At 29.6% G+C, this 18,906-nt stretch overlaps 1 long non-coding RNA gene across 4 annotated transcripts; it reads left to right on the forward strand.

Moving 5' to 3' along the window:
* The first annotated feature begins 6,115 nt into the window (after window positions 1-6,115).
* Window positions 6,116-10,724, forward strand: LOC123919911. 4 transcript variants are annotated; one of them, XR_006813360.1, is made up of 9 exons: window positions 6,116-6,152; window positions 6,672-6,889; window positions 7,214-7,265; window positions 7,600-7,653; window positions 7,766-7,857; window positions 7,981-8,078; window positions 8,521-8,630; window positions 8,833-8,901; window positions 10,119-10,724. It is a non-coding gene; the product is annotated as an uncharacterized LOC123919911 (long non-coding RNA). The 4 variants fall into 4 exon arrangements; XR_006813361.1 differs by lacking the exons at window positions 6,116-6,152; window positions 10,119-10,724 and adding an exon at window positions 9,958-10,093 and having other exon boundaries at window positions 6,175-6,889; XR_006813359.1 differs by lacking the exon at window positions 6,116-6,152 and having other exon boundaries at window positions 6,180-6,889; window positions 10,119-10,668.
* The last annotated feature ends 8,182 nt before the right edge of the window (window positions 10,725-18,906 follow it).

The raw sequence follows: 18,906 nt of genomic DNA on the forward strand, positions 1-18,906 counted from the left end.
CGAGGTCATTGTTATTATTGTGTTTTTGATTTAGAGTATGTTTGATAGCGAGTTTTTGAAATTGCGTTGTGATTTTATCAAATTCACAGCAGTTTCTAACCTGCACAAGTTGAACATTAGTTTAACAGGATTAGCTTATGAGTTATGAGTGAGATGATGATGATGAAAATAATGTGAACTATAGCTTGGAGTTCTTACTTTTGTGCTCATGTGTAAGATTTTTTGCAAGCGTGGAGATGGAGGAATGACCAAATTAGGAGCTAGATCATGGCAATGAGAATTAAGAATCATCTACATGTTATGTGTTATAATTAAAATGGTTCAATGAAGTGATGAACTGAACTTATAAGGGTACATACATGTTAGCATTTTATTTTAATTTTAATACTTATGGTAAAAAAGAAGCTTCTGCCACATGTTAGACTTCTAGGAAAACAATAAGGAATTCCTGTCTTTTAGATCCATAGAAAGCCACACATGTTTGACTTAATACAAACCAAATACTGTATTAGTATTTGTGGAGATCTTCCAATCAAACCATGCAGAGTACAAACCAAGATTAAAGACTTAAACTCCATTAGTTAGGCTTAATAAGGTTAGACCAAAATATCTGCATATCACATTCTCGAAGCATGTGTGTGATTGTCAGAGTTGCATAAACAATAAGGAATTCCTGTCTGATGGGAAAGATAACGCTGGATGGATGACATGTCAATTCCAATTGCTTGAGTTTGGCTATTCCAAGTTAAAAAGAGAAGTGGATTAATTGAGGACTTATGAGTTTAAGGAAAGGAGATGTTGTTGCCTCGGAACGTTGTATGGCTCGCACGAGAGTCCTTGATGTGGGCCAGTACTGCCCGATAAAATGAAAGCAGACCATGGGGGTGTCTCAATCAGGAATGTTTATTTTCTTTAGATAATAAACTTCTTATATTTAAGATCAATTATATTTTTGTTAAAAAAGGTCGATTATATTTTTTTTTACACTTTTCTGGTTGTTTGTAAATTCCTTTAATTCTCCGCCAATTTTTTTTCTTCCCTTTTTTCATTAGCTCATTGAATTCGTCTTATATAAGTATTTCATATTGGAAACTAATTGTCTGGTTGGTCCCGAATATCAAGAGATATCCTTTTCTCTTAGGGTTTACGGTTTTAAAAGAAATATATTTAATTTAATTTATATACTTATAAAACTTTTTTATACATACATCCAATCAAATTACACCATAATGTCACATTTTTATGTTGGTTCTTAAAATATCTACAAATAAGCCGAGGCAGAACTAAGGGTGGTTTAGGTAGGCTATAGGCCACCCAAAAAATGGGAAATTACTAAAATAATTGGTGTATCGTTCATATATTTGTTTGTGCGTTCAAATATAATAAAAAAAGAGTCTAGTGGACAATGTTATGGGTTTTAAATCCGTGCTTACGGGGATAAATTAATGACTTAGGCCACTAAAGTAAAACACATTGTTCCACTCAATTGTAATGTGGATGGTCTCGCGAACTTAGTTCAGTTCCACTCAATTGTAATGGTAGGGATATCACATTTTATATGTTGGGGTTGATGTTCGAACATCGAACATCCCACTTATCAATTTTAAATGTGGATTTTCTAACCTCTAAGCTAGGCTATCTAACAAAAAAAAAAATATGAAGAAGAGATTTTATAGATTTGATGCTGACTCACAATCTATCATAGATAACTAGCTTTGTTGGATTCATTTACTCTCAACAAACATGTTTCTCATTTTCTCTACTAGTATCATTACAATCAACACCTAATGATTAAGCAAGCTCCACATTGCATAATTAACCACAAAAAGTTTAAGAAAAATATAAAATCAGGCTAATCTCATCCCAAAACTAATTGACAAGAAATATATTTAGAAAAATTATTTTGTATCTTTAAGGTTTAACCCTTCTGTTCTCACATAAATGAAACATGATAATTCAGTAGTGAAATAAGTTTGATCGAAAATTGTTTGACTCGAAAATTAAACTAAGATTCTTTCAAACAATCTATTATTTAGCTGAGCTTATTAAACATTGGAGTCTAATTTCTTGATTATTTTGTATATCTCTAATTTTGATCACTATATATTTCATCTAATAACCTCTAGATATAATTTGCTTTGAATTAAAATGTACACTAGGCTCTCTTTGGTAGCACTTAAACATGACTTGATTAGAACAAAAGCTTCCTTCATCATGCCTTTGTTGTACCAATAACATTTGAAGCTCCTTAGGCCTACAAGGAACAATAAGTGCACCATCTCTATCAAATCCATATTTTTCAGCTGCTTGTTCTAATAACCTCATAAATATTGGATTTCTTAAACATCTCAATGGCACAACAAATCTCTTTGTTTCCTCTTCATCCTCAGCAATCACAACAAAATGTCCTTTTTTCACATCCTTTGCCACATACCTTGATTTATCATAATTTCTTCCCTTTAAGATTGTCTTTTGAAGCTTTTTGAACACAATATTATTCTTAAGCTTCAAAATTCCACCTACAACAACATTTTTGATTTCTAGTGTCATGTTTATAAGATGTGTACGAGTACAAAATAGATTTGTTTTTTGATCAATTTAATTAATTAACATGTTTAATATGTATATATTTATAGTGTGTTGCATAGTGAAGATACATATAATATGGACGGTGGAGATTAAGTTAGTACACACCTAACGTACAAGATAGTTAAAATACCTGAATACATTGTTAAAGTACATGTTAAATGATATAATATAGCAATTCATGTATGTGTCGGGTGCAGTGTTTTTGAACGAAATAATTTTTTGTTGACTCAATTTTTTTGAAAGGAGCTTAACATGAAACGTCTTTTGAATATGTAGGACTGTCATGTCTTGTCAATTATCATGCCAAAGTTGTTTTTATCCAGAAATTCATACACATAAAATGCTTACTCTATGTCTTATAGCATCATTTAATGAATGTGCAGGTAGTATATATGCATTATGCATATGCTCTTCGCAAAAAATAAAAAATAAATCTGTATTTTGAGGTGTTTATATTGTTTTTTAAATAGGTTAATTATATTTTTTGGTTTATCTAAATATACCAACTTTTATTTTTGGTAGCTCTAAATATTTTCTTTAAACTTTGTCGGTTTTAAATTTTTTGTCTAATTACATATAATCAAAAGCGTGAAGGCAGTAAATTTAGTCTAATGATGAGTGATTTGAGTAATATGTTATAAGTTATGAGTCTCAGCTCATTATAAACAAAAAAAAAAAACATGAGTCAAAATCTTAGACTTAATGTGGATGTGAAGCTAAATTTCAGGCACATGACATACACTCAGAGCGTTGGAACATTACATATTTTATAACTTATTAATAAATTGGTAAATGCTCACATAATTGAGATTCCTAAATTTTAATGTTATTATTATTATTATTTTTTTCATGAAGTAAGCTATTGGGTAGAATTTCCCTATCAGTCGATCACCAAATATAATTTCAGATGAATCATATATAAAAAGGTGTATCACACAAATAATTAATTTTTATCAATTTTATGGGTCTTGTTAAGAATCCAAAAGTAGAAATATTCTCTTAAATTTTGTGTAATTAATTTGTAATCAAGTTTAAAAAGTAAATTAGATTCATGAATTATGAATCTAATTTTGTGTAATTAATTTGTAATCAAGAAAGATTAGGGAGGACTGCGGTTCGATCCCCGCAACTGCATTTGGGAGGGGATTGAAATCACTTGATGCCAGAACTCGTCCCGAATTCTGGACTAATAAGGTCCCCTTCCCCTAGGAACCAGAGGGTGAAAATCAAAAAAGAAGAGAAAGATTAGGGATTAATATCAGTAGATGCGCCTGTTCATGTTACTCAGAAAATTCATAAAACCCAGAAATTTTGCAGAAACGCATCCAATTCATAACTCTCCCATTTTGACATAAAAACTCTCACAGAGTAGGCCCAGATTTACACATGAAAAGTTTCTAATCAACATGATAACATTAGGGAGGAGTTTTAGTTCATCAATTGATTCTAACCTTTGCACAATTAAAATATCGAAAATTTTCTGTCATACATGCACATAACCACCTGCATGTTGTTTCTAAATCAAATTTCAGTACCTAACTTATTTCAAAATAAAGATTAGGACCTAAGGGAACTCACCTTTTCACTTTGGAGGTGAACAACCAAGAATGGTGATGACTTGATCCTTGAAGTATCCAATAAACCAGAAATTATATATAACCACTCATAATAACTATTTCTATATACTTTTCTCATGGTTTCTCTCCACATTTTAACTTTGGTTGATATTCTTTATCTTTTCATGTGAAATAATAAATAAGTTAAGGGTACATACTGACAAACAAACAGTGAAGAAATGATATGAAGTAAAAAAAGAAGGGGGCTAAGGTGCCTGCCTGCATACTTATTTTCTAGAGAAGCAAAGCTTGAGTGTTAGAGTTGTTTCCCTGCTTCTTTGGTAATAACTCTACCGAGCATCCTCTACTCTCAATGTTGTCAGCTTAAGCATTCAGTGGCTGATTATGGTTAAACAGTGAGAAAAGTTAAGCATTGTATGTGTTCTATTCAAAACAAAACAAAACCGAGATGAACATACTAGAATGGAAAAGACATGAACATGAAAAGAAATTGAGAACTCATTGATTTGTAATAAGCATCAAGCTGCGACTTTCGATGGCAAAGATGGAGGTCAGAGCATTGAAGATATTTTAATGGAACAAGAAATTAGGGCTCACCATAGCGATGGAAGTTTCTAACAGTAGCAGAGATGAGATGCGAAACAAAATGTAGAAGGTCACAAAAATGCACGTTGGAGCTGAACTAGTTCGTTATAGAAAATATATCACCTATCTTTCCTTGCTGAATTAAACTCCAAATGCCAACCATTGCAACCAAATCAACTTTAGGAGTAAATAGGTTAACTCGATATGGCGGGATTTTGACTCCCTGCCATGGTTTGCTATCAACATCACTGATGATTTACTTTCTCCACTAGTGCCAACAACACTGATATACTTTCTCGACTAGTGCCAATAATTGGATCATTGATTTGTATTCTGCATATCAATCAGTCAATCATCTTACTTCAAAGCGTTCCAAATAACTTGATCTTTTCATCAAGTCAAACATATAATTCAATCTACATTTTAAAAATTAACACGAAATCTATAGAACAACTCAGGTCATTAGTTTACATATTGAATCCTCATCTCATAAGAGGTAAATCAATGTACCTGCAAACTTTCATACATATATACTTTCATCCCTCCCTAGTGCCTGTAAACCATACAAATATTATCCAAATATAAGCTATTTCTATATAAAATCTTTAAAACTACACAAATGAGCAACACAAAATAGCAAAAAAAGACAAGTGTCAATCTCTAAGCCCCTCCACATAGGATTTTAGGTTTCATTAAATTCCAAAATTTTTACCTCAATTAGGCAATGTTTTCAAATTGGGAGTTGGAGGGAAAAATTTGTGAATGAATGATAAAAGGGCCATAAAGTGGACCGAAAATGCAAGGCCCAGTCCAAAAAGCCCAACACAAAGAAAGAAAAATTTGACCAAGCTTAAGTCCTGTCACTTTCATTTTCACTACCAAACAAAAATTTTCCACACTTTTTGCAGTGTTTTGCAGTGTTGTAATGGGTGATACAACTCACTTCCCCCCCCCCTCTTCCAAAATTCAATTCAAATTTTGAATCTCAAACATCTTCCTATTTCTCTCTTTTTTCGACCTCTCTCTCTCTCTGCTATTCTTTTTTCTCCTGCTTTCTTACATTTTTCTTCATTCTTTGCTTGCAGAAGAGAATCGATGGTATATTTCAATTATATTCAGTTTTCAGGTTCAATTTTCCTCTAAATTTCAATTAGGTTCAGTTTTTATTTATTAATGAATTTGGATTGGATATTGATCATCTGATAGTGGAAGTGGTAAGAAAGTTATATGCATCTTTTTATCCTACTGATTTTTTCAATGTTTGATTACATGTTAATGTCTCACTATCATATTTCTTATTTCATGATTTGATTTCATATTATGTTTTTTATTTTATTTTTATTTTTATTTTTATTTTATGTTTTATTGTTTGTTCAGGTTCACAAATTGGGGTTTGATTGAGTAAGTTTTCTTAACTTTGAATTTTCAATTTTTCTCTTCTGAGTTATGTATTATTTCTGTTTTTTGTGAATATGTTTCAATATGAAAAACTTATGGCTTTGTGGTCTTATTTTTGTGCTTTTATCTTATATTTGATTTGATATTTGATAGTTGTGCTTTTATATGAAATCATATTTGCAAATTTCATGATAGTTGTGGTTTTAAGATTTCTATTATTCTTTAGTTGTAGTTACTGGATTTTTCTGTTTTTTTTTTTTTGGTAAATAAGTTTTGATTGTTGGATAACCTCAATTCCTAATTTTTCTCAATTGATAACAACCTCATTTTATTTTGATTTCAAATTAGCAACTACTAATATAAAATATCATATCAATTAGTTGTTTCTATTTTTTATAGTTGTTATTTTATTGATTTCAAAATGGATTGTTCTCCGAATTCAAAATATTAGGATCGATATAGTTTTCTATAGTATCCTATCAAAAAGTAGCACTTCACCACCTTCTTTTGCCATTTTATTAGGATTGTTCTCCAACCTCATTTGTCACTTCTAACTACAATGTTAAGGAGGTAAGGACTTCTTTGGTTATCTGTTGGACCAGTTTGTATTAAATACACTGTTAATTAATACACTGATATATACCTTTCTTGGTGGTGTTTGACGGGAGATTTGTCAAAAGAAGGTGGTGAAGTGTTTCAAATCAGAAGATCTTAGATAAACAGGGTAACCACAAGAAATGGTAAGTTTTCTTTGAATTTCTATTGAAAATATTGTTGCTTAGTTGTCATATTTATTAGGGTTTGTTTCTATCTTTTAGCTAATAATCCCTACTTTTTAGAAGTTGTTAGTGGGATTTAGATGGTTTTCTTCACTGCAATATGATTTGTATTTGTTAAATTTCAGATTTGTTTTTTTGAAGATTTGTATCAATTTAATTTGTTTTATTTGTTATTCGTAAAGGGATGGTTAATTTTTTTGCTATTTCATTCGGTTTTCCATTTATGTAGTTTTTCTTTCTTACTCATAGCAGTTTCATTTTGCTATTTCTTTCTTACTTATTTAGAGGGTGTACTAAAGGTTATCAAGCTTCTACTGGAATAATGGATCAGATATGGGTAAGTTTACAATTCACATCTTCAAAGTTTTTTTAATTCTGACTGCTACTACTGCCATTGGTTTTGTGTTTTATCTTAAATAAATAATACTTGGTTAGTACCAGTGGAAATTTGGACACTATAGAATGCATGAAAAATAGTTTTTCTTTTGGTTAGTACTTTTTTTTTACTTTCAAAGCCATGTCAATGATATTCCTTAACTACATTTCTTTTCTCTGCAGCAAAGAAGAAGAGAATAAATGAAGGCTTGAATTATAAATTTTATTTCTGTTGCACTATTTAATCAAATTTCGATTTTCACTTTGTTTTTTTCTTCCTCCATCTCTCTCATAAGGAATGAAGCAGCAGCACATGCACCATGAAGGTGGCGGCAGCCTCAAGCTTCAAAGTAAGGGTTTCCAAATCAAATCTATTTTGATTTATTTTATTTCCTTCAATTTGATGTTGATTGATCGTTTCTGATTTTGTTTTCTTTTTGGAATGTTTTATGGTTTGTTCAGGTTTATAAATTAGGGTTTGATTGAGTAAGATATGTTATGAAATATACAACACTATCGATTGATTTCATGTTCTTTTTATTCTTACATATTAGGTTCTCTTCTCACCCAAACCCTTCTTTCATATTTCATGTATTTCCCCCTTCAATATTTCAATTTCTTTCTTTTTTGAAATCCCTAATATTCTAATCCTCTTTTTGTTTCTTTTCCGGCAACAGACAAGTAACAGATTGAAGCGGCAATGGAAGGAACCAAACAAGGACACACCGTCGGAACCACTATTAGCAAGGACACATAGCAGGAACCAGTTCAAGTGGTATTATTATTATTATTAATGATTATTTGTTTTTTTAATGGTGTTTTGGTTTGATGGTTTGCTTTGTGACAATTTTAGTTGATGTTAATTTTATTGTTCTGTTATTTATAAGCCTAAGAAAAATTAAGAACTTTCAATCTCTCATATTTGAGTATATATGTTTGAAAAGGAGTATCATGCCAATATATAACAAAAATATTACATGAAAACAAAAATCTGGTATGAAAAAATGTCAACCAGCTTTGGATTATGAAAAAAGATGTTTCTCATTATTGTGTTTCATTCATTTTTGGAATGTAAACTCATTGTCATTTTTGTATTCCAGACCCATATTCATTTTCGGATTTCATGTCATTATATTTTATTCCTTCAATTTGTAATGATGTTGCTTCCTGCTCTACTCAGATCTTTGTTTTATTTTTTTGTTTTCATGTGCAATTAGAGGTTGCTGCTGCTCATCAATTTGGGGATAAATGTATGCCATGTTAACAATCAAAACAACTATTCATTTTCTTTCTAATGTGATGAGAATTTGCTTCATCTTTTCTCAAGGTTTTTTGTTCCTTCCTTTTTACTGCTTATTGTTATAGTTTCAAATATAAAAAATCATGTTGTTGATGTTGAGTATTTGGACTTCTTATTGTTATAGTTTCATATATTTGTAAAATAATTGAACAACAATAACAATAATCCTCTTTGTTAAATTCTAAATTAAGACATGAACTTAACATGATTGTTTTGTGTTGTTCTGCAGCTACTATTTAAAGGTGGTGTAGCAGATTGTGCATATTGGAAGGATAATTCTCTGTGCCATGATTTAGATGTAAGTTAAACCAAGTTTTGATGGTTTTCCTATAGGTATACTTGCTTAGCTTATTATGATTTGGAGTTAAACCATTGTGTTATTAGTAGATTTATAATTTTCAATGGAATTGATCTATTGTTTGAGTGATCACTTATAGTTTGATACTTTTAATTACTTTAGTTTGATTTAGATAGAAAGAATCACTGTCATCCTTTGAATTCCTTACTTTAATGAGAGGAAGTAAATTGATCTTAAATTTCAATTCTATCCATGTTTTGTAATTTGATGAAATATTTCATTGATTTCTTATCTCTGCATTTCTTATGTTGCTTATTTTTTCAAAACCATAGATTAAAGGTATAGTGATTTGATAGTTTTGATTTTAACCATATTTTTAACCCTCAAAATTTAAGATGTCATACCTGCAACAACTTTTCTATGCTACACTTTTAAATGCTAGCTATTTTTTCCAAGAAGATTAGAGCTTGAGTTTCCAAGAGAATTAGACTAACCTCATATTAATATTTTACAATGTTAAGTGCTATTTTTTGACACCCTCATTAGACACCCTCATATTAATGGTAACTAAGAAGATGATGGAGCAAAATTAACATGTTTTCTTTGGGCACATGTATTATTGTGAGTAAAATATTTTACATTCCTCACTCTCTGACATTGATATAGTAAACTCTTATGACTGTTAGCATTTTAATACATAGATAAATCATTGAAATCTAAATTTGCTCTATCTCATCCAATTTCCGTTGTAAGTTTGGAATGTGCATCAACTTTGTTCTTTGTGTGCTTTGAGAATTAAGGTTACTCTTTGCTTAGTTTTGTGATATTGTTGCAGTTGGTAAGATTCAAGCTTCTATTAACAATCATCATGTTTGGCTAATATCTATATCTATTGTATGATATTCAAAATGTGATTGGAGATTTAAAAGATAGTATTAATTAGATTTTCTTTGTTATTCTGTTCTGTTCATTTTATATGGAGACAGAAACTCAACTTTTGATATTAGTCTTTATGTGACTATTTGTCTTATTGAATACTCATGGTTTTCATTACAGTGTTTTTCCTCTCAATAGCTCTGTCGATTATTAGTCATAAATCCTAATCATAGATAAAGTAGTTGTAAGTGAGACTTTGTTAACATGCATATCCCTTTTAATTGACATTGATATTAGTCTTTTTTCTTCTTATAACAAAGATCACATGTTTTATTTATTAGGTTTCTCTGTTGGCTACATGGCATTTATGATAAATTATGTCCATTTCATAGTTAAAAAAGATCCTAAGAGAGCTGATACAATTTGGGTCAGATTCATGGACTAAATTTGATCCCAAAGGTGAATATAAAAGGCAAAGGCTACCTGAGTTAGCAAGAATGCCAACCAAGTGGATCTGTCTTAATTAGCATTGCACAACCTACTGTGCCTAAATAAATAAGAGTTAAACCAGCTCAAAATTTTCCAAAGTAAAATATTGTATCTTTGGCAAAGAAGAATGCTGACTGGAGCTATATTGTAGATGTGGGAAAGATGAGAAGCAATGATAGATTTTCAAAGGATGAAGTTTAAATTTGTGAAGATAGAGTTTTACATGACATGTCCTTTAGATGGAGTTTAAGAGACCCTTTTTGTTCAAGCTTTTTTCTTATTCATTGTTTTAGCGGTGTCTTACACTTCATTTATATGTATTAATGTATGTATTGAGCACCAAAAACATGATTTGTATGTTGAACTTGATTTATTCTTTTCCTATGTAATTTGTTATTTTTATACTACGTGTGAAGTGAACAATGCTTGCCAATCAAACGAATATTAATTGAGATGTAGGTACATATATATATAGACGAGTTGCATTGCAGTAGCAACAAACATGTTTAGTTCTTTAATTAATTATAATTAAATGACTGAAGACAATGTTTGATTCTTTTTATTTAGTATAAACAATATATTTAAGTAGTGGATATTAATGTATTAGGTGATCACTTATTTGGGACTACCATGCCAAATTAGACCATGTGTGTTTATCCATAGATTGATTGCGAATTAAGAATTCCAATTTTAATGATAAAATAGTTCAATCTCATCTAATTACATTAATTTTCACTTAGAAATTCTAATTCCATAATACAACAGAGTAATATAATCTAAGTTTTAACATAAATTTCAAATTTTATATCTCTAAAAAACACACTGTATTGTAAGATTTTATGTAGCATTTATTATACGCTCTATGTTTTGTGTATCCATTAAATTTAATATTAATTTTCAAATTTTTATATCTCTAAAAAATGCACGGGGACTGTCAGATTTTATGTAGCATTTATTATATGCTCTATGTTTTGTGTATCCATTTTGTTTATCCATTAAATTTAATATTAATATTAAAATTTTATATCTCTAAAAAACGTGCGGGGACTGTAAGATTTTATGTAGCCTTTATTATAGCCCTATGTTTTGTGTATCCATTTTATTTATCCATTAAATTTAATATTAATTTTCAAATTTTATATCTCTAAAAAACGCACGGGGACTGTAAGATTTTATGTAGCCTTTATTATATGCTCATTGTTTTGTGTATCCATTTTGTTTATCCATTAAATTTAATATTAATTTTCAAATTTTATATCTCTAAAAAACGCACGGGGACTGTAAGATTCTATGTAGCCTTTATTATACGCTCTATGTTTTGTGTATCCATTTTGTTTATCAATTAAATTTAATATTAATTTTCAAATTTTATATCTCTAAAAAACGCACGAGGACTGTAAGATTTTATGTAGCCTTTATTATATGCTCTATGTTTTGTGTGTCCATTTTGTTTATCCATTAAATTTAATATTAATTTTCAAATTTTATATCTCTAAAAAACGCACGGAGACTGTAAGATTTTATGTAGCCTTTATTATACGCTCTATGTTTTGTGTATCCATTTTGTTTATCCATTAAATTTAATATTAATTTTCAAATTTTATATCTCTAAAAAACGCACGGGGACTGTAAGATTTTATGTAGCCTTTATTATACGCTCTATGTTTTGTGTATCCATTTTGTTTATCCATTAAATTTAATATTAATTTTCAAATTTTATATCTCTAAAAAACGCACGAGGACTGTAAGATTTTATGTAGCCTTTATTATATGCTCTATGTTTTGTGTATCCATTTTGTTTATCCATTCAATTTAATATTAATTTTCAAATTTTATATCTCTAAAAAACGCACGGGGACTGTAAGATTTTATGTAGTCTTTATTATACGCTCTATGTTTTGTGTATCCATTTTGTTTATCCATTCAATTTAATATTAATTTTCAAATTTTATATCTCTAAAAAACGCACGGGGACTGTAAGATTTTATGTAGCTTTTATTATACGCTCTATGTTTTGAATATCCATTTTGTTTATCCATTCAATTTAATATTAATTTTCAAATTTTATATCTCTAAAAAACGCACGGAGACTGTAAGATTTTATGTAGCCTTTATTATACGCTCTATGTTTTGTGTTTCCATTTTGTTTATCCATTAAATTTAATATTAATTTTCAAATTTTATATCTCTAAAAAACACACGGGGACTGCAAGATTTTATGTAGCCTTTATTATAGTTCTATATTTTGTGTATCCATTTTGTTTATCCATTAAATTTAATATTAATTTTCAAATTTTATATCTCTAAAAAACGCACGGAGACTGTAAGATTTTATGTAGCCTTTATTATATGCTCTATGTTTTGTGTATCCATTTTGTTTATCCATTAAATTTAATATTAATTTTCAAATTTTATATCTCTAAAAAACGCACGGGGACTGTAAGATTTTATGTAGCCTTTATTATACGCTCTATGAATTGTGTATCCATTAAATTTAATATTAATTTTCAAATTCTATATCTCTAAAAACCGCACGGGGATTGTAAGATTTTATATAGCCTTTATTATACGCTCTATGTTTTTTGTATCCATTTTGTTTATCCATTAAATTTAATATTAATTTTCAAATTTTATATCTCCAAAAAACGTACGGGGACTGTAAGATTTTATGTAGCCTTTATTATACGTTCTATGTTTTGTGTTTCCATTTTATTTATCCATTAAATTTAATATTAATTTTCAAATTTTATATCTCTAAAAACGCACGGGGACTGTAAGATTTTATGTAGCCTTTATTATAGCTCTATGTTTTGTGTATCCATTTTGTTTATCCATTAAATTTAATATTAATTTTCAAATTTTATATCTCTAAAAAACGCACGAAACTGTAAGATTTTATGTAGCCTTTATTATACGCTCTATGTTTTGTGTATCCATTTTGTTTATCCATTAAATTTAATATTAATTTTCAAATTTTATATCTCTAAAAAACGCACGGGGACTGTAAGATTTTATGTAGCCTTTATTATACGCTCTATGTTTTGTGTATCCATTTTGTTTATCCATTAAATTTAATATTAATTTTCAAATTTTATATCTCTAAAAAATGCACGGGGACTGTAAGATTTTATGTAGTCTTTATTATACGCTCTATGTTTTGTGTATCCATTTTGTTTATCCATTCAATTTAATATTAATCTTCAAATTTTATATCTCTAAAAAACGCACGGAGACTGTAAGATTTTATGTAGCCTTTATTATATGCTCTATGTTTTGTGTATCCATTTTGTTTATCCATTCAATTTAATATTAATTTTCAAATTTTATATCTCTAAAAAACGCACGGGGACTGTAAGATTTTATGTAGTCTTTATTATACGCTCTATGTTTTGTGTATCCATTTTGTTTATCCATTCAATTTAATATTAATCTTCAAATTTTATATCTCTAAAAAACGCACGGAGACTGTAAGATTTTATGTAGCCTTTATTATATGCTCTATGTTTTGTGTATCCATTTTGTTTCTCCATTAAATTTAATATTAATTTTCAAATTTTATATCTCTAAAAAACGCACGAGGACTGTAAGATTTTATGTAGCCTTTATTATATGCTCTATGTTTTGTGTATCCATTTTGTTTATCCATTCAATTTAATATTAATTTTCAAATTTTATATCTCTAAAAAACGCACGGGGACTGTAAGATTTTATGTAGTCTTTATTATACGCTCTATGTTTTGTGTATCCATTTTGTTTATCCATTCAATTTAATATTAATCTTCAAATTTTATATCTCTAAAAAACGCACGGAGACTGTAAGATTTTATGTAGCCTTTATTATATGCTCTATGTTTTGTGTATCCATTTTGTTTCTCCATTAAATTTAATATTAATTTTCAAATTTTATATCTCTAAAAAACGCACGGGGACTGTAAGATTTTATGTAGCTTTTATTATACGCTCTATGTTTTGTGTATCCATTTTGTTTATCCATTCAATTTAATATTAATTTTCAAATTTTATATCTCTAAAAAACGCACGAGGACTGTAAGATTTTATGTAGCCTTTATTATATGCTCTATGTTTTGTGTATCCATTTTGTTTATCCATTCAATTTAATATTAATTTTCAAATTTTATATCTCTAAAAAACGCACGGGGACTGTAAGATTTTATGTAGTCTTTATTATACGCTCTATGTTTTGTGTATCCATTTTGTTTATCCATTCAATTTAATATTAATCTTCAAATTTTATATCTCTAAAAAACGCACGGAGACTGTAAGATTTTATGTAGCCTTTATTATATGCTCTATGTTTTGTGTATCCATTTTGTTTCTCCATTAAATTTAATATTAATTTTCAAATTTTATATCTCTAAAAAACGCACGGGGACTGTAAGATTTTATGTAGCTTTTATTATACGCTCTATGTTTTGTGTATCCATTTTGTTTATCCATTCAATTTAATATTAATTTTCAAATTTTATATCTCTAAAAAACGCACGGAGACTGTAAGATTTTATGTAGCCTTTATTATACGCTCTATGTTTTGTGTTTCCATTTTGTTTATCCATTAAATTTAATATTAATTTTCAAATTTTATATCTCTAAAAAACACACGGGGACTGTAAGATTTTATGTAGCCTTTATTATAACTCTATATTTTGTGTATCCATTTTGTTTATCCATTAAATTTAATATTAATTTTCAAATTTTATATCTCTAAAAAACGCACGGAGACTGTAAGATTTTATGTAGCCTTTATTATATGCTTTATGTTTTGTGTATCCATTTTGTTTATCCATTAAATTTAATATTAATTTTCAAATTTTATATCTCTAAAAAACGCACGGGGACTGTAAGATTTTATGTAGCCTTTATTATACGCTCTATGATTTGTGTATCCATTAAATTTAATATTAATTTTCAAATTCTATATCTCTAAAAACCGCACGGGGATTGTAAGATTTTATATAGCCTTTATTATACGCTCTATGTTTTTTGTATCCATTTTGTTTATCCATTAAATTTAATATTAATTTTCAAATTTTATATCTCCAAAAAACGCACGGGGACTGTAAGATTTTATGTAGCCTTTATTATACGTTCTATGTTTTGTGTTTCCATTTTGTTTATCCATTAAATTTAATATTAATTTTTAAATTTTATATCTCTAAAAAATGCATGGGGACTGTAAGATTTTATGTAGCTTTTATTATACGCTCTATGTTTTGTGTTTCCATTTTGTTTATCCATTAAATTTAATATTAATTTTCAAATTTTATATCTCTAAAAAACGCACGTGGACTGTAAGCTTATTCAAGGCTGTTGAGTATGCAAATGCAAGCTTGGTTTCTGTTTTCAAGTTTGATGTGTTTTAATCTTATTGCAGATTATTCTGATCATGCAAGCTTCAATTTTTATTCTGGTGTTTGATACTCTAGGAACAAATATCTATCTATTGAATATTGATAGTGTAGACTTCGAATTAACCATGTGTAGTTAACTCATTCTATGTATTCCGCGATATTTGTAGCTTGATTTGATATGGTAAATAAACTGAAATCATTTTCGATGTACTCCTAAAGCATATACTTGATTCGAAATTTTGCATACACAAATTTACTAGTTATTCTGTTTTATATTTTTCTGTATTTTCAAAATGTACGACCTATTTTAGCAGTTGTGTCCACTCAAAGACTGCTATATTGGTTTGGATTGAAAATTCTATTTGTATTAATTTTGAGATTTTGGGTGCCCGTGCAAATTATAGCTTTTGTGCACATTTTTTTGTAAGTCATATAATTATAAATATATAATTTTTAACTTATAAATATATAATTTTTTTAAAAAAAGTTAAAGATTATACTTTTAATTGTTAGAGTCTCTCTTACGGTAAAAAAAAAATTTGTTAGAGTCTCTCTGCTAACTTTTAATTTTTTAAATAGATTTTACTATCAATATCATAATAGTCTAAATCTATGTTAATTTAATTATAATAATTATTTAATTTATTCATTTTAACACGCACGCACACACGCACGCACGCACACACGCATATATGCACATAGTAATTTAAAAAAACTTGGTGCCCCTACAAGTTTGGTTTTTTATGCAGTCGCTCCTCTCGAACACCCTCCAAAACCCTTTGTGTAGACGGAAACAGTGGCAAACACAGTTTATATAACACTTTTATTCAAATTAAATAAAATCACACAATTACATATATATGGAAAATACAGCCACTTTCATTTAACTAAAAGCATCATAATTATTTATATTATTTATATATATTATCATATTAAAATTATACTGGGTAGTATACATCTATTCCACAATTAGTTTTGGTAGGACAATCTTGATACTTAGACGTATTCGAAGCAAATTCTTACTTCAAGCAACAATTTCCCCGAAGTGTCGTACACTAGTTGCGGTTCTTTGCCTCCAATATGGTTCTTTATAGCTTCGACAATTTCTTTCGGGGTTCTGGTCTTTGCTGCATCAGGTGTAAGAATAACTGCGATGATATTATTTTTATGAAGTAATCACTTAGTTGCAACATTGAACGGGCGGCATGGTCTATCCACTCATGCGTCCAGAAGGCCAATTATTTTGAAGTGCATTCACGACCTTTGTTTTATTAAACTAATAAATTTCAAACAGTAAAAGAAAAGGTAAAAAAATAAGCATATGAAATAATAAAATTAAAGCTATATTGATCAAAATAATTAAATAACATATATACCTTGCTGAAATCGAATTCTGGAGGGTGTTCGAGAGGAGTGACTATATAGGGCATCAAAATTTTAGGGGCACCAATTTTTTTAAACTTATTGTGTGCATGCGTGCGTCCACTCGTGCGTGCGTGCGTGTGTGTTAAAATGAATAAATTAAATAATTAGGGACAACTTTACGGTCCAAATATTATACAGGTTGTTCTGTTTATACACTGATTTTGTATAGCTATGTGAAACTGAGGCATAATGATACTGAGAATTTTCAGTTAATGTTGATCTTCCTTGTCTTATTAACACTTTGAAACCTATATAATATCAAGTGTTGAAATTGAAAGCATACAAAATTCAATGAAAAAATGAACACGTACGTTGCAAAATCAAGCTCGCATAGACTTTATTCAATTACAATCAGTTTCTTATACATAAAAATTCAAAGAGGCCGGTTCAATCGGAGTTGACACAGTTTGTTAGTATAAATCAATGTAAGCACATGGCATGGGATAAACCCATCTTTCTCTTTAAGCTATTTGTAATCAGTCGATTATGCATGGCCATCTGTCAAATAACCGATTATCCCAAAAGCTTAAGCTGTTAGCATAGGGCCACATCAATGGTTTTATATTATTTCTAACACCATCCACATAAAAGCCGTACGTTACGCGCTCTGGAGTCTTAAGCTTCCAAACTTTACACCACATGGTACTTACATATTTATGTTGGAAACCACAGAGATTGTTATACATGCTCGCCACTGATCGATTTTTACATTAGTGTTGCCTCCCACACCAGCTCTCACGTCTCGACCATTATTGTTGTTTCACCCTCAAAGAAATCAAAGTAAATTGAGTGGATGCTCAAGCAATTTGCTCAAATTTTCTGCTCATCTATTGTTGGGAAGAAATCTTTTTGGGGCCAGACGTGCCCATTTCCATTCGACATGTGAGCATAGAGGATATCTCTGGCATCAAATTTGAATTAGATTTTATCAGATTTCTACTTATGTATTCTCCCGTGTTAGAAAATATGATTGTGAAGCCTGGTGTAAATGTCCAACCTGTTGATGACAGAACTAATCCGGTTCAAGAGAGCGTGGGGGCAAGCTGAGGTTATTTACAATGGAGAATAATCTATTATTTACGGAGGGGAAGATTTCTTCATAATGCTTTAAGGTGGTTATGACAGAAGTTAATCTTTTTAACGGTGTGGCAAATTAGGAGTGATTTACTTTTAAGGTGGTGTGTGATCGAAGTGTTAGATTTTAATTATATATTCAGTCTTATACATTGTGATATGCATTATCTAGTTTATCTTTTAGTTTTTCCTTTTTATTTTACGTTATGTATCCCCTTGAAGAGTTGAGTGTAGTTTATCGACAGTCAATAAAAATTTGCCACATAAAATTTGCAAGTGGAGCCAAAAGTTTGTGGGTATTGTACCACTTAAAAATTTATTCATGGATTGATTGTTAGGTAAATTACCCGCAATTTTTCAAGATATCCTTTGTTTCACCTAAAAATATTTAATTTATCAACCAAAAAAGGGAAATAATCTGTTAGCATATGCCAAGGCCTGAAGATAAACATACATATGGCGGCCGACATACTTTGGATGGGAAAGTGTCGGTCGCACTATCCCAATGGCTCATTGTTCATATCCCTTAAGCAGACCAAGATATAAGAAACACCTCCAATCTAGGCAGCCAACTCGCATTGTGCATTGTCGTCAGCGTCATAGACGATCTCCTAGTTGCTCCTCAAAGGAATCTAAGCTTATATAGTGCGTGTTAAGGGATTTCAATGTTTTTGTATGTGAATTATGTTAATTGGTGATAAGAGTTCCACATTGGATAAAAGATGACCTGAGCATGAGTTTATACATAAGTGCAAATCCCACCTTACAAACC

Source organism: Trifolium pratense, linkage group LG4, assembly GCF_020283565.1.
Source record: "Trifolium pratense cultivar HEN17-A07 linkage group LG4, ARS_RC_1.1, whole genome shotgun sequence".
In the NCBI taxonomy this organism is placed as follows: Eukaryota; Viridiplantae; Streptophyta; class Magnoliopsida; order Fabales; family Fabaceae; genus Trifolium; species Trifolium pratense.